We start from the raw sequence: 12,853 nt of genomic DNA, 5'->3' as shown, positions 1-12,853 counted from the left end.
TCTGAAGGTAGTAGTACATCAGATGTATTTATTTATTTTTATATATATATATATATATATATATATATATATTTTTTTTTTTTTTTTTTTTTTTTTTTTTGTAAAGTAATATACTAGCTTTGGGTGAGTGTTCTTAGTTTTCCGAAGTAATATTTTAAATGTGTTCTTAATATTTTAATCACTGTATAGTATCACAACAGATTTCTGACAGTATACGAAGCAACTTCTTGAGAGTTTTAATAGCTCAGTTTTAATGTAGGACATGAGGTTGGTAACTGCAAAAATAATAACTTTTTTCTTCCTGATGTATTTATTTTTTTTTCAGCTTGCATGAAATAAAGTGCTTCTCAAGGAGCAAAACTATTTGCAGTTCTCAGTGGTGATCAATAATGAAAAAAATGCTTGTATGTAGCCACTTGTCTCAGGATGTCTTTTTTTTAACAAAACAGTTTGCTGAATTCATGCTTCAAAGCTATCTTCTGAAAATAAAGAAATTTTAGCTATGTATCAAATATAGAGTGCCTCTGGAGGACAGGACTAAGTCAACTGGCTTCTCCTCCCTGCTTTCAGGTGCCAGCAATGGTTGCTTTAGTACGAAGTTTAGTTTGAGGAGCAGTGGTTCTCCTTGTCCTGCCATCAAGTTGGTAGAATCCAGCTGTGTAAAAATGCAGTCATATTCTCCTTCAATTCTGTCTGGCAGCCAGGGTTCAAGGACACAGAACCAATCTGTTTACTCTCCCCGTCTGTAATACAGCTTGTCTTGCAATGTACTGACTGTTGCCAGTCTAACTTGACTCATGAAGGTACTCAGTACAAATTTGGCAGAAAGCTGCCATGAGAGCAGTAGATGGTCCAGTCTGGAAGGGGAAACTTTAATATAGGAAAAATTGAAAACTTAGGTGTATTAACAAAAAAGTTAATCATGGTAGTTTAATACTGGACTTCAATATTGAAGATGCATGAGAAATACTAGCAATGATGTTCAAGCCATAGTTGCCCTTGGTTGCTCCAGAAAAGCCTCTCTTGTTAGGATTCTTCTAGTAAACCAGTTTGGGAAGGACCTCAGGAAGTTACTTGGCCCTTCTCACATTTGACTTCTTCTACTCCTGAATAAATAGTTTTCCATTGATCACAACCTGATAAAAAGAGCTCCGTTTTCTTGAGTGATAAGGAAGGTGAAAAAAAACCCAAATCTTATGAACATACAAAGGTATGTTTGGAGAAGAAACTGTGGAAGGATGCTCTTAGTGTGTAGTAATACCCTGCTGGCTCAGGGACTAGGGGGAAAATCCCATTTTCTCTGTGTTTTCTGAATGATTTGCTTTGATAGTGTCCTCAATAAAGTGCACATGCTGAACTGCAAAGATCTCACCTTCATAAAAGGTATGAAAGGGTCTGAGTCACCTTCTGGAATGCGAACCTTGAGTTGTAGGGAGCAATTTGGTGTTTCAAAATGGAAGCTGAGGTCCCTGGTACTTTTTGAACAAGATGGCTTTTTTTTAAGATCTGAAAGACAAGGTGTATTTCACATTTATTCTGCTTTCAGAGCAACTTGTGTTGTATTGCATGAAGTCCAAATAAGTAAACTTAGTGTAAAGAAGGGCAAATAGTTGATAGACTTTTGTAAAGCTGGAAATAAAAGAATACAAATGTGTTTTTTATTTTCTGATGTATGTATGATTTTTGGGGAACAAAGGTGTTAAACTTTCAGAAGGCTTTCAAGCCCTGAGATGGGCATTAGACTTAATACTAGCAGTGTGCACCTCCTTCAGTTTTGTGGCTGGCTGTTTGAAGCATGGTTAATACCAATTTTTTATTAATGCAGGTCAGTAACTCTAATTTTTTACCTTGATTTTGAGGTGTAGTTTCTAGCAGTAAAACTATTAGGAAAAAATAGGTCTGTGAGAAACTCATGCCCCTAGGTAGCTAGGTCTAGACTTATGCTATGTTTGCTTTTAGAAAGCATGTATGCTGTTTTGTTCTCCCTCGTTTTTCTCCATGTCTGTCTTAGTTGCCTTACTTTGAACTTGTGATAGTTTGTCTTACCAGCCCTGGGTAGGAGAAAAGATCTGTGTATGTGGGCTTTTATGTGCTTGAAGTCTGTTCTGTACCTCTGCTCTAGTCCAAGGCTGCTTCGATGTAAAAGTACAGGTAAATAAATGTGGAAATCAGAAATACACTCTTGTATAGTACCTTCTGAGTTGAAAACATGAGGTTTTTTTGGAGCAGGAGCAATATAAATGAGTTGAGGCACCACAAAAGGAAAGATGGAAACAATGCATAGTAACACCAGTTATGGTGGACTCCAGTATCCCCCATGCCTCCTCCTTCCTTCCAGTCCTAAAGAAAAGGAAAAACACACACCTGCATCCCACCCACTCATCAAGAGACTTGAATTACATGTCCTTGATACTGGTGTAATGATTAGTTACTTACTTTAACTCCTTCAGTTAGTGAGGAGAAGCTCTCTTTACATCATATATGCCTTTGTGAAGCATGTAATAGATGTGTATTTTTGGACAAGGTAATATTGTAAGATGTGGTTAATGTCAGGGCTAGAGGTTGGCATCTTATCCAAGTTAATAATGTTCTGTGTCTTCTAATGTCAAATCCCTTATGTAATTAGCTTATTCAGTGTATGGAGTGTCCTGTCCTGGAAGGTGTGTGCAATGTAACTGAATCTTCTGATCACAGGTGAGATGTGGCTGTGCATTTAAAGAGAACTAATGAAGAAAGTAACTGAGGCCTCTTATTAATAGGCTGTATACTGAATATAAACTTGGAACTCTGCCTTCCTTAGAGAGTGAGTGTTTTCTTCCTCTATTTCAAGGATATACTTCATTAATAACCAACTTACTGACTGGAAACTGTAATTTCTCCTTAAGACTTCACTTGTTTTGAGCTTTGCAGTTGTTTCAGGTGTGATGGCTTGATGAACTTACCCATTGTACAGGGGTGAGGGGAAGGTGGGAAATAGCTCAGCTGAACAAGGACAGCAGACAGTCATAAGCTGTGTCAATAAGTCTGAGTGAACAGCACCTGAGAAGCAGCTGCATTGCTAGGTAGGTATATATGAGATCTTTAAGTTAAACAGCTGGAGAAAACATAATTTCAGCTGAATCTCATTTAATGAAAGGGATGGGAGCTGCATAACTTTGGCAAGCTTTAAGCCAGGATTCCAAGTGTTAAAGCTTGTCCTTTAAAGATCTACTGCAGTCTGTTCCACAATGTTTTTCAAGTTTATGCAGTGATAGTGGATGCTGCCGTATCTTACTCTGGTAGTATTCTGTCTGTTGTATTTAGCAGATAATTTTCTACAATAAAAGACTGGTAATAAAAATAAGGACCCACATTATACCATAAGAATATAGATTAAAGAAGTTAGTTTCACTCCCTTACTCAGTTACAAGAAGCTTGGCAGAACAGCAAATATATTCCTTTGCCAAAAGTAAGATAGCAAATAGGCATTTGTCAAATTTCCTGTATGGCAGCTCTTAAGTTGATATAGTTCTGCTGCATTTTTGTAGACTTGAAACTGAATGTATCCATGCTGGGTACCTGGCTCTTGACAGCCCCTCAGAACTTTCACCAGCACTTTGTAACTAGAATTGGAAGAAGCGTGTTAAGGAAAATGCCACTGCAAACCTCAGTCTGCAGATTTAAATGCTCCATGGAGTGGGTGGAAACTGAGCTCTCTTCAGATTAGCTGTGAAGAGGAAAGATGAATTTTGTGAAATTTACTGTGTGAAGGAATGGTACCACTTTAATGCCTTCTATTGTTGAGATATTTGAGCACTATGGCCATACTTTTTTTTTATAGTTTAGAGGTTCTTGACATAGTGTCCAAACCAAACTGGAGTTGGAACAGAATGGGCACTGAAAATTCCAACTTCATTGTGCTTTATGGAGAAGACCTCAAATAAGCTAGAACCTGAGAACTATGTAAAAACTTGAGGTAAATAGAAATGTAGCAATGAGTTAATTTTTGGGAATACACTTAAACTAAATGTAAAATTGCCTGTGAGACTCCACTGAAGTGACAGGCAAAGTAATCTCAATCTGTCACTTTCAAAATACAATGCAGTGACCACACTTGTTGCTATACTTCATGGCTTCCAGAGGTTGCCTGGAATAAAGTATATTCCCTGTGTGTTACCAGGCTTTTGCTTCTGTCACAGACAGTCAAAAGCTGTTAAAACTATTCTTGTTTAAATAAAGTAGTTTCCTATTAAGTAACAAGTCAGTGGATAAACAATTGTATCATCTGTTTTGAAAAACTTCTTAATTCATGTATTTCATTCAGACGAAATCTTGAGTTTATATCAGATTGAGATCCCACACTTGAATGCTAACTATGGTTCCTGCTGGTAATACCTGTAGTGTCACCAGAAACACTATCAACTCCCTCAACCTGTTCTCAGCAGTCTGCCTGTTCTAAACTAGTGTTGCTTCTGTTTGTGGCATCTGTTTTGTTGCAGTTTCACATCTACCTTGCAATTACTGGAAACCCTTTTAGAACTCAACTGTGCTATTATACAATTAATTTTAACCCTATTTTAGTGGTGTGGGAGCATCTTAAAAACTTCTATCAGAAGTAAGCCAAGTAGATCACTCTGCATCATCAAATTGTATATTGTGTTTTAACTTAAAAGCTGCTCCCCTTTCAGCTAGGAATTGGTTTCTTCTGTAGACTCACAGATTTGCAGTACTGTTTTCCTTCACCAAAATATCATCAGACTATTTGGAAAGTCAGCTCAGTAAGATGACAAATCAAAACCAGATAGCAGGTTATAGTGCTAATTGATCTAACAGCAGAGTTCAATTAGTGTTTTGACTTTCTCTCTTCTGTAACCCATTCTGAAATACCAGTTGAATTGGATGTTAGCAACTCAATTACAAATTTTCTCTGTTGCACTTTCATAGGACTCCTATGTTTGTCTGCTAGTTCTACATAGAGCTCTTTCCACAAATGGAATAACTGGTTTGGTTTTTGGAATATATTAACTTTGGCAAGTTTCCTCCCCCACCCAATCCTTCCCCCCTGGCCCCCCCCCCCCCCCCAATGTGGCAGATATCAAACATGAACATATGGGCACAGAGTGACACAGCAATAGAAGGATCAAGCTGGATAAACAACCTCTGCACAGACTAACCCTATCCAAAAGTGTGGTATATGGTTTGTGGTTTTTTATTTTTAAATCCTAGAACTTGCTGCTTACTGCAATAGCTTGCTTTGTGAAGGGCTGTCTTCTGCCTCCCCTTCTCCTTCCCAGGAGAAGGTGTGGGGTCAAGTTTTCTCTCCTCAGTCATAACAGAGCTTCAGTGGTAGGTGCCATGGGACAAGAAGGACAGGAAAAGCTTCACAAATTGTAGGTAATACAGGTGTTTGCTTCTTTGCTGTGTCTTCTCTGAGTTCTTACACCTGAGAAAGTGAATGGCTGTTACGATAACAAGAATGGTGTTCTAGTTACTTCCTTAGCCAAAAGATCCAAAGGAGGGGACTAGCTTTCTGTAGGAATTGGGCCTTTAAAGAGATTTTTCTACCTGAGCAGCATGAGCATCTCCTGTCTCTGGTAGGCATAGTAGGACAACAGAACTTGTTAGTTGTCTGTAAGGACAGTGAACACTCTCCTGGAGTAGGCTTAGTAAGAGACCTCACACTTGCCTTTTTAATTCTTGAGTCCTCCTGGGATATTCTTTAAGCATGTCATTTCTCAAAATCTAGGATCATCTTATTTGCAGCATGAAAGTTTCTCATAGCTGTTTGCCTGCTAACTGTCTCAATACTATCCTCTATTTTCTTCCCTTGATGTTTTATTCTTAGCACTTACAGAAAGTATTTACAGCCTTGTTGCCAGGTTAAATAATACAGGTTTTATTAGTTAACTTCTTTAAGATCACCCTTCTGTTTTTTGGCTGGAATTCATGTCTCTTGACCGAGGCCCACTGTGATGGGATAGAGTATTCCAGATAAACACGATTTTTACAAAAGCACTGAGAATTCTCAGTTACTCTCTGATGGTGTATACACCTAAGCATTGGTTCCACACCTCTTCTCCCATTCCCCTCCAGCATCACTCTGGGAGGAACTGGAACATGTAGTCACTGATGCTTAGGTCAACTGACAGGGGTTTGGCTTACAGTAATGCTTTTCGGGTTCAGTACTGAAGTACAGCATCTCCATATTGAGTGGTAATATTGTACTTCTCAGCACTGCAAGTGTCTCATTAGAATAATTTACTGTTCTGTATTTTGATGGATCCTTACTGCTTTGGGAGAGGGACAGAGGAAAGAAAAGGGAACTTATAAGTTTTGATAACTTTGGAAAATGAGGAGTTTTGAGGGAACAGCTCTGTGTTTAGATAACTATATCACCTGTGTAGTTATTTGGAAATAAGCAAGGCTGTAATAATAATAAAGCTTTCATCTTAGTTCATAGTTTTTTTCTATGGGTAATAGTCTTCCATCATTACAAATACTTTCTGTTAAACTTGTGTAATGATGTGTTCTGTTTGGATGCCACTTAACAGCAACTGGTTGTTTAAATAGTTTTGGGTTTAACAAAACAGAAATAAAATAATGAATGACCTCTCTTCTGTGAGCCTGGAAATAGTAGCAAGTGTCCAGAGTTCTACTGTCAAAAAACAAAGCCTTTTGCATCTGGAGTCTATTGATGTCCTGTCATTACTGAAGTATGATTTCAAGATTTAATACCATTACAAGTTAAACATTATTGCCTGCCTTCAAGTGTTAAAAATGTTTAAGCACCCACAGCTTAGAGAGACACCTAATTTTCAGTTGTTTTTCAAAACCTTGGGCCTTTGACTGTGCATTCAGAGTAGTTGAGAATATTTTATGTCCAGTTATGTCTGAATGGTAGAATATTCTTACTCGAGTGTGGTTGCTGTAACACAGCTTTGAAACCAACTGGATGGAAGTTGTAGTCCTCATCAAAGAGTACTTTCTTGCTAAACTTTGAAACTTTGGTTCAGTGAGAATGTTTATCTACATAAGTTCATGGAGTAAAGAAATAAAGTGTCATGACACTACTGACATAGAGAAGGAAGGTACGCTGTCCTGTGAAAATATTTGAAAAAAATAGACTTTGTTCCTCAGGAAAGGAGAGGGCCTATTCCTGGAAGTACAGTCAGCACTAAGGGTATCTCTTTAAATAGTAGTTTGTTTTTTAAAGTAAAGAGAATTTTTCCTTACTGTAATTTTTGTACTTCTTTAGCTTGGAGGACTTTAAATGCCTGATTTTAGTGTAAAATACCTAGTTAGCTAAAGGCTAACTTAAGGAGGAGAAAAAATGAAGTGCATAAGTATGTACAAGTGTTGAGTTTTCATTCCACTGATTCTAGCTGTGTTGTCATAAATGTTACAGCTATACCGGGATAGTTGCTCCCATGGGAATCTGTGTGCTTATGTCCCTTAAGGGAAGATATTCTAAAGATGTGAACCTGCCATGCCTAAGCTTTGAATGACAGTCAAGGAGTTCAAGAACCCAGAGTTTTGTGCTTATGGATTCAAGAATGCTGCTCAGAGGTCACTGAGTGTTACAAGTAGAGGAGATGCAAACTACTGTATTTGCTCAAATTCTTGCCTAACTCTGAGACATAGCTGAGCTGGGGCTTGTGAACCTCTATCCTTGCTTTATTTATATGATCTACCTGGTTAAAAAGCCTATTTCAGAAGGGTTTGGGCTTTCTGTTGACACCATCAAATGCAGGATGTGACTAGTGCAAGCCCAGACCTGTGGCAGCTAGAAGCAGCAGCTCAACCTGTGGGAGAATATAGTGATTTAAATGTCTAAGTTTAGCTTAGATGCATCCAAAATCGAGGTAGTTTGTTACTACTTAGTAGTATTCCAGATTATGACAAACTAGAATTGTATCCACTCTTGGGGTGTTTGCTGTATTGTTGGGAAGGTTGGTGGCCCAGCTTTGAAGTGGGAATAACTTGAAAATACAAATTTGTGACTGCCTATCATTTAAACTGTTTTGTTTTTTCTATTTGACTAGACTGTAGTAGTGTTTGGTGGGAGAGTGGAGGGAGAAGGTGATGTAATTTCAAGTTGCTTCAGCAGAATTTGAAAAGTTTAACTTGTGACGGTGATAGATCAAAGTGTCAGGTTTTAAATTGTCTATATCAACTTGTACAGATGCAGTCTACATTTTTGACAAACACCCTAAGTTTCATATGCTGAATTTTAGCATGAAAATGTCTGCATTGGCATATAGTAGTGCAGTTAATGATTGTACTCTATCCCCATACCCACTGAGGTATGTGGAACTTTGGGTAAATACATGTAATAGTTGGAAACTGCCTTCTGTGAAGTACACAAGACTTCCATGTAGGTTTGGATTAGAGCAACTTAACTTGCTTTCCTATTTTGTCTAGGTGACCACACTCACTAGGATGTCTCCCAAGAAATGTAGTTGGAATTTTTAGCTTCCATCAGTACTTGGTATTCTTTGGGAGATATAATGGAGCTCACCTGAGCAACTGCATAGTGCAGACTCAGGGCTCTAATGCCTTCAAGTCTGGCCTGTTTTCTCTCCTTAATCTGTGCTGTAACTTCAGTAGTGAGTTAAGTCTTGTATGAAGAGTATAAGGAAGTGTAATCACCACTTAGCTTAGAATTAATGGAGTTACAAAAAACCCCAAAAAACAAATAGGTGTTTGTCTCAGAACGTCTGTCATACTTGAATATGTATAGAATGTTTGTGCTGTAATTTTAATTCAAAAAGTATCCATTATAAAACACAGACTGTGATACCACATCTGAAATGTTTTCTTGAAAATGAAAAAGCAGTTCTGAAACTTTCAGGCTCTTATCATGCAACTGTTTAATATAATAAATACTACCATGTTAATAATATGCTAGTGGCATATGCTACCCTTGATATAAGAAAAAACAACTCTAGACTTCCATTTTGAAAATTCAGTGTTAGATGCTTTATATCCTCCACTTTCTAACAAAATAGACATTTAATGGAAAATAGTTTCAGCTATTTTTTTCATAGATAACTGCATGTTTGGCAAGCAGTGTTTTAATCAGCTTTCAGTTCTGTGGAAGAAATTTGTGTTGGACAGACCAGGCTGTTTTCAAATAGCAGTACGTGGTGTCTGTGTCCCAAAACTGTTCTGTCAGGGGGGCCTTTAAATACAAAGTAAGCAAGCAAATAAAGTTTGAAAAGCATAGAATAAAGATCCAAATTTAGTGCAAATAATTTGGCGTCTTTGGTAGCTAATAGGGGTTGGAGGTGCTAGGAAATAGTTGATGGGAGAAAAGATGTATTTGCAAGACATGATGTGGGGAAATGGAGGTGGTAAAGATACTGGGATTACTAGAATGCTATTTTGCTCATTAATCGTATGTGGGATGGGGCTGTGTGTGCTTCCAGCTGAGTATCTTTGGTTTGCAAAATAGATGGAAGAGTAAGAGAGGCTGCAGCCTTTAGGAAATATCTACATTTTACATTTGATATGTAAGATACTGTGCAGAGGGAAGAGAAGAAACTGGGCTCACCTCTGGGCCTACAGGTATTTTCCCTCTTTCTTTACAAGCCTATTTCATATTCTTTTATCTTTCGCTGAAGCCACTCCATTCTCTGTGTTTTTTACTCAAGTGTTGTAAAGAGTTATTTTATCTTGAACCGTGATGAAGCTGCTCTCTCCAGTTAAATATCCTTTTCTTTGTCTTCCTTACTGGTGCATTTTATTAAGTGGCTTATAATAAAGAGTAAAGAGGATGATGTGGAGTAGTTTTGGAGTGTCTTAAGGATGTTTCGTAAAGAAAAAAACCTAAGACACGAAAACAAACCAGAAAGACAAGAAAGCTTGCATGAGAGTTGAGTGAACTTTGCTTCCAATTCAATGTCATATTAACAGTATGGGACTATTTTCACATTTGCTAAAACATATTTTAGGAGTGTAGCACGATGGATGCATTGTTTGCTTCAAGGTATTATATCACTGATGTATACACAAAGCACTTAGAAGAAGCACTGTCTTCCTTTCCTCTCTTTCTCACCATTTTCTGTTTCAGTCCTAGACAAGGCCAAAATTAGTGTGTTGTTTGGGGGGCAGTAGGTTGTAGGTTTGCTTATAAAGCATAGTTAGTCATTAGTGTTGGATGAAAGGTCACCTGTATAAGAGACAACTCTTTGAGTATTCTGATTGGGTCACGGAGCAAATTGCAAGAGCAAAGGCTTATCAAACCAGCTATTGTAATAGCTACTTCTTAAATAATCATTTTGATCAAGCTATAGAAAACTTACAGCTCTGCTTGCTCTTTTGAGTGTCTCAGGGTAGTGAAGAGACTGTGTTCTGATAAGTGTTCTGTATTAGTCTGTGAATCAGTACATCAGAGCAGCAGTTTAGCTGGAAAATAACAAAAAGTGTTGAGCAGACTTAGGCAGTACCTATTGGAACATCTTGTTGGCAGAAATGTAAGGAACCTTTCTTCCAACTCTGAAGTGATTGACTATTGACATGGAGTTCAGGCTTTGACAAACCTGGCCATGCTAGGACCCTAGGAAAAATGCCTCATTAGTGTTAGCTTGTTAGTCTTGTGAGCTGTAACATATGGGTACAGTTACAGTTGTTCAAGAAAAGTGTGTGGGTAACCTGGGAAAGATGAGGTAATAATCACTGGTGAAGTAAAGCAGAAAAAAGTCCTGGTGGTACTTATGCATATGGGAGGGAAGAGAGGAATTTGTAGCAGACTTTTTTGTGTGTATTTGGTGATGATGAGTTCTTGTCTAGTTTAAAACTGAGACTAAGTTTGGCATCCTGCTAAAAAGCACTTGAAAGAGCTCTAATGTTTAGTTTTGCTCAAGTTCAACATCCTGTACAATACCTTGTTCCTACAACATTCCCTTGTTTTATTTATGGAGCACTGAGAAGGTGTAAATGTGCAGAGTGGAGTAGACACTTGGCAATAAAGCATGCCATAAAGTTGTTTAATTCCTTCATAAAGCTCTAGCTTTTGACAGCTTTTTCCATGACTGTAAAAATTTGAACCTTCCTGAAATACAGTTGTGGAAGCTAATATTGTGTGTTGTTCTGTGTATTTAACATGAAAGAATAGCTCTGAATGCTGTAAAGTCATGATCCTATCATTGATAGGATCAGTTTAAAGACAGCTTAATCATTAGTGTTTAACAGGTGTTTCTTGGGTTGTGACTTCCTTTTGTTCAGCTTTACAAAGAACTTTTTCTGTTTATACAGATATTTGGTAGACAGTTTGGTTCATGGTTTCATACAAGGTAAATGTCTTTAATTGTGCCTGTGTCAGTAATTTGGTATGTATATTGGAGCTTGCTCCTAATTACATCACTGTAAGATATAATGTAAATGTATAATTTTTTCTGTGGTTGAGAAAATATGTCTGTGGCACATAATTAATTCCAAGGGGCTGCTGGTTTGAGCACTGCCCAATTTAGAACACTTAGATGTGTTTTAATCCCTTTGTTTGTTGTTACAGTATTCTTGTGATAGCAAAAGATCCATATGCAGATCCAGTGCTGAGGAAGCCGGAAACTTAACCTGTTTTAATTGGATTTCTTCCTCAACAACTGCAATTAAACCATTTCCCAGATTGTGTCATGTGGTGTAGGAATCTTGCTATGCATTAGGTCTGTGACCTTTTTAGTGTAGCATTTGGATGAAGTCTCTGTTCAGGAGGACAGCATAACCTGCTTGAGCCAGTGTGGGAAAGGAAGCCTCAACAGCCATTAGCCTGAGTCAGTGCTAGATATCAGTGATTAGAAAAACAACAGGAAAACTCCTGAAAACCTCCTGATTTGTCCCAAACTTGTCTAAATTATATTTTGAAGATGCAAAAATCTGAGGGCCCATTTTAAGTGAGTAGTAAACAGATGAGTACCTTCTACCTGGCCTTGGAAACATAAGTTATTTCTTGGAATTTTTGTTTTTATCTTGGTAGTTTTTTTCTTTAAGACATGTGGGTATTACTGAACAGTTTTTTGTAGACTGGTTTAGAGCTGAAGCTGAATATTAACAAAATGACCCAGTCTCCTCCTTCTTTATCATGTTTTCATAATACCTTTAGACCTGTGGTCTTGAGTTCATCTGTGGCACACTTTTCTAATCCACATATACAAGTCAACTGGTTTTTGTTTCTTCTTCCAGCAGTAACTTCTGTAACATCTAGTCTCTGAATTCCTTCAGTCTAGTGGCTAATTGAAGTTCTGAGCTTTTGTTTTTTTGCTTTGGTTTTGCCTTTCCCTTTACAGTTTTCTAGGAGATTGCAGAGATCATCTTGTGTTAATTTAGACTTCGGGTGACCAAACCATGTTTTACTAGCCACTGAGCTCACTAGGTCTCTCAGTAATTTAAGACAGCTTGGCAAAAGTTGATTGAATTTGGCAGGTTTCAGAAAACCTTCCATGCTGCAACTTGGGGCATGTATTGTCTAACAGGCTCTACAGGTAGGACATGGCTGTGTACCATATCAGTATTTGTCTTGTGCTGTTGCACTTGGTTTTGCTTAAGGGCTGTGGTGTGCCAGATGCAGGTGAATGGCCAACTGCAACTAAGGCACCATCTGGTCTATGGAATTAGAATAGGGAAGAGGCTCGGTGTTGGAGCAGTAGGTTTCTGTGTTCAGACTCAGTGTTGTAAGTAAATGGAGCTATGCAGCTCGAAGGCAGCTGGGCATTAAGCATTGGGCAGGGCAGATTTAGAGTGGGTGATGGTTTTGAGTAATTCTTGGTTCACTTGCATAAAAGTACTGAAATAAGCTACTAAATTGAAATTTGTACAAATCACTGAGCTGATTTTGTTTCTTTTTTTCACTGGTAATAAATGCCCCCTCCTAACTTTG

General features: G+C 37.9%; 1 protein-coding gene across 8 annotated transcripts in view; it reads left to right on the top strand.

Moving 5' to 3' along the window:
* Positions 1 to 12,853, top strand: part of TRIP12 (thyroid hormone receptor interactor 12) — a 79,891-nt gene that overhangs the window by 3,973 nt on the left and 63,065 nt on the right. Inside the window, exon 1 of one of the 8 annotated variants that reach the window (XM_048314752.1) lies at positions 5,156 to 5,176. The exons of 6 other annotated variants lie outside the window; for them this stretch is intronic. The gene's annotated coding sequence lies outside the window, so the exon portion shown is untranslated. Of the gene's footprint in view, positions 1 to 5,155; positions 5,177 to 5,265; positions 5,370 to 12,853 lie in introns of those variants that run through there. One more of the 8 variants, XM_048314753.1, reaches the window with a different exon arrangement.

This window comes from Corvus hawaiiensis, chromosome 10 (assembly GCF_020740725.1).
Source record: "Corvus hawaiiensis isolate bCorHaw1 chromosome 10, bCorHaw1.pri.cur, whole genome shotgun sequence".
NCBI classification, from domain to species: Eukaryota; Metazoa; Chordata; class Aves; order Passeriformes; family Corvidae; genus Corvus; species Corvus hawaiiensis.
This window is presented reverse-complemented; position numbering and strand designations above follow the sequence as displayed.